This window comes from Rhincodon typus, chromosome 2 (genome assembly GCF_021869965.1).
Source record: "Rhincodon typus isolate 14 chromosome 2, sRhiTyp1.1, whole genome shotgun sequence".
Taxonomy (NCBI): Eukaryota; Metazoa; Chordata; class Chondrichthyes; order Orectolobiformes; family Rhincodontidae; genus Rhincodon; species Rhincodon typus.
This window is the reverse complement of record NC_063333.1, coordinates 81,437,424-81,441,667: the sequence shown is the minus strand read 5'-3', so window position 1 is coordinate 81,441,667 and position 4,244 is coordinate 81,437,424.

Here is a 4,244-nt window from a genome sequence, read left to right as displayed (position 1 = left end):
GCACCTTGTTGTCTTGTATGTAACACAAGATGACTGGTTGCATTCAGTGTTTGAAATTGATGATTTAGTGACTCTTGCTTTAAATTACTACTATGGAATATTTCATAACTCAGTTAAGTTGTTCAAATTCCTAATAGTTGATTTGACTTCATGTGACAGTAGAACAGTAATAGATATGACATTTCTTGTCCCCTGTCTCTGTCCGTTCTTTTCCCTTGACTCCTGCTTATTTCCCTTCCCACCTTCATCCTCCCTTTCTTTACCTGCCTGCTCTACCATTTTCTCCCCTTTCCTCCACTTGCCTCCGCTCCCATTGTCTCTTCTTCTCTAGATCCATTCCTCCCCCCATTTCTTTTCACTCTGGTTCACACTGCCACTTCCTGATTCTTTGTGATTCTTCTTTTCTCCCTCTAACCACCCTATTATCCTCTCTCCTCTTCTCCTCCTGTGTGTGTGTGTGTGTGTGTGTGTGTGTGAGTATTGTTAAAACTTTCTACTTATCATCACACTGAATCACAATGGTGTCTAATGATAAGACTATGATAAGTAACAGATTACATTTCATTTCCTCTATCAAAACATGACTAAGTTAATCATTAACATTCTCTGAAAAGTGAACAATGCATAGATTTAAACGTTTAATTTTTCTTTTATCTCTTGATTTCTTTTTGAGAATTATTTTGCTTTCAAGTATAGTATTGTGCAGGTTAGTAGATAATTTATACTAACATTCCTTTTGATGAAATTTATATTTTACATGTTTGTCTGCATGTAATAAATGAGGACCCAGCTTGTGGAGATGCCCCAGAAGTATACAATGCACTGACATCAAAAAATAACAGATCAGTTTCTGTTACCATACTACAGTAGAAAACATGGCCTACCTTGTGGAAAGCAGGTAAATAAATTATTTGTGTTTTATTTTAAATTACAAGAATGAGATAGCTCAGTTATGAAAATCTACGAAATTAAGGATTTCTCTCTTTAGGGTACAAATTTTAAGAAGACATGTAGTAGATATGTTCAAAGCTATTTGGCAATGATTAAATGCATAAGAGAAAGCTATTTCCACGGGCAGGTAAGTCAGGAGCCTGATAATGCAGATTAAATGTAATTGGCAAAGAATCAAAGGGAAGATACGGAATTTTTTATTAGAACTGCGCATTTTTATGATCTGGACTGTATCACCTGAAAAGGTAATGAAAGCAGACTAAATAGTGACTTTTAAAAGGAACTTTGATAAGTACTTGATGAAGGCAACTTTGTAAGGGTGAAATCTAGCTTATTAGATCCTAAGACAACAAGGTGCAGGGCTGGATGAACACAGCAGGCCAAGCAGCATCATAGGAGCAGAGAGGCTGACGTTTCGGGCCTAGACCCTTCATCAGAAAAGCAAGGTGCAGGGCTGGATGAACACAGCAGGCCAAGCAGCATCATAGGAGCAGAGAGGCTGACGTTTCGGGCCTAGACCCTTTGTCTCGGATTCTCCAGCATCTGCAGTTCCTACTATCTCTGATTCGATTTTATTAGATCCTAACTTTTGTTGTTAACAAGGTCAGAAATCACACGACACCAGGTTATAGTTTATTTGGTTTATTTGAAAACACAAGCTTTCAGAGCCTCAGTCCTTCTTCAGGTGTTAGTGAGAGAGGTCGTATCAGACACAGATTTTATAAGTAAAAGATCAAAGATTCACACCACTGATGAGGATGTACTAAACAAACCTAAGATGCTGTTAAATCTTTAATCAGTTAGAAGGTTTTAACTGATTAATATGTATATGTAAATCCCCAAATTCTTTTCAAGTCATGGTCCTGAGAGAACTAAAGGTTTAATCAGTGTAAAGAAGAGGTGAAAATTCAGGTCAGACAATGCACGTTAGATGCGAGAGATAGTAGGAACTGCAGATGCTGGAGAATCTGAGATAACAAGGTGTAGAGATAGTAGGAACTGCAGATGCTGGAGAATCCGAGACAACAAGGTGCAGGGCTGGATGAACACAGCAGGCCAAGCAGCATCATAGAGACAATGGCCAAAGCCATCTGTGAAAGGTCACACCATTTCATTTTGGTTCCCGACAGCCTGGGCAGTTGGATTCAGAAATATAACTGGCATCACCAGGTGCATGGTGCCATCAACTGTACACATGACTGGAAAATTCTGGATCTCCTGTGGACCCCATGCATCTTGAAGGATCCCAAGGCTGCAACATTTCCCTGAATTGGGTGTTCTTCAACTCTGTTCCAGTCAGTTGCTGCTCAGTGACTGTTGATTTAGTCTGCTGCCAGTCAGAAAATAGATCCAAAAACTATCAATGAGATCCTGCATGTAATTTTAAAAGGACTCCCAGGCCTCCAACCTTTCTAGGTTCTTTGGGAAATTTGGACCCTGCACAATTTCTCACCACCTCCATATAAATGTCAGAATGATTATCATTGTCACATGAGCATGTGAGAAAAGAAATTGTTTGTAACTGCCTTGAAATAGTACGTGGCACAGACTCAAGATATGTTGGTAGTCACTGTCAAAACAACTGCTCCCAATCACATGTCGAAAATTCTGAAAATGTCTTGTCTTCATGAAGAGACTCAGAACAGATGTTCTTCCTGGCAATTTATGGGCATTGACAATTTTTGCGCTCTCACTTTTTCCAAAGTGTTCCACATCTCAGAAGAGATGACAGTTGTGAATGTCAACTTTTGGCATTTCTGATCTACCTCACAGCACTATAGTAATGCCACTAGTTCAAAGACCACAACAACAACAGTATAGAGTCGTAGAGATATACAACATGGAAACAGACCTTTTAGTCCAACTGGAATGACCAGACACCTGATATAAATCTAGTCTCATTTGACAGCATTTGGCCCTTATCCCTCTAAGCCGTTCCTATTCATGTACCCCTCCACCACTTCTTCTGGCAGCTCATTCCATACACACATCACCCTCTGTGTGAAAAGGTTGACCCTTAGTTCCCTTTTATATCTTTCCTCTCTCCCCTTAAACCTATGTCCCCTAGTTTTGGACTCTCCCACCTCGGGCAAAGACCTTACCTATTTACCCAATCCATACCGCTCATGATTTTATAAATCTCTATAAGGTCACCTCTCAGCCTCTGATGTTCCAGGGAAAATAGCCCCAGCCTATTCAATCTCTCCCTATATCTCGAGCCCTCCAACCCCGGCAACATCCTTGTAAATGTTTTCTGAATCGTTTCTAGTTTCATAGCATCCTTGCTGTCGGACGGAGACCAGAATTGCATGCAATACTCCAAAAGTGGCCGAACAAACTTTACAAAAATGTTAAGTATTTTGACAATCACATGATTTCTACATAAATATTTATAGCTCAGATATCTTTGGTCTTCACAGAACCTTCTGTTTGCTTTCACTCTTCAAGACATCACCCAAGCTTCATGAGTTAGGCACAGCGAACATATATCAGTCAACAGACGAGCATGATGAAACATAGATCAATTATAATTTTGAACATTAGAGAAACCATCTCCACTCTCTAAATGTAAAGAAAGAAAACTTGTAGATATATAGCACCATTCATTGATGATACTTCAGAGAAACGTGAATTTGTATTTAGATTCGGTTAATCAAATCAGAACTAATGGTGTGGAGAATTAATTCCTGGAGTGTGTGAGTCTGGAAAGGTATACGATGAGCCAACTAAGGATTGGTCTACAGGTATTTCTGCTATCACCCATGTTCTGTTGACACAATTTGGCTGTAACGCAATTGATAAATAGTGGACGCTGTTTGGATAATGCAAACTTTTTACTGTACAGCAATTTCCTGTATTTGTAGAATTCGTACATTCCCTACAGTGTGGAAAGAGGCCCTTCGGCCCAACAGGTCCACACCGACCCTCAGAGCATCCCACCCAGACCCATCCGCCTATAACCCACCAAATCTACATATCCCTGAACACTATGGGCAATTTAGCATGGTCAATCCACCTAGCCTGCACATCTTTGGACTGTGGGAGGAAACCCACACAGACATAGGGAAAATGTGCAAACTCCACACAGTCACCCAAGGGTGGAATCGAATCCCAGTCCCTGGCGTCTGAGGCAGCAGTGCTAACCACTGAGCCACCGTGCTGCCCTAGAACTCATCCATGCAATATACTCAGCCCGACAAAATACTGATGCAAATAGCAGCAGTGGGATTTGAACCCATACCTCTGCAAAGACTAGAACCTTAATGCAGCACCTTAAACCACTCAGCCACACT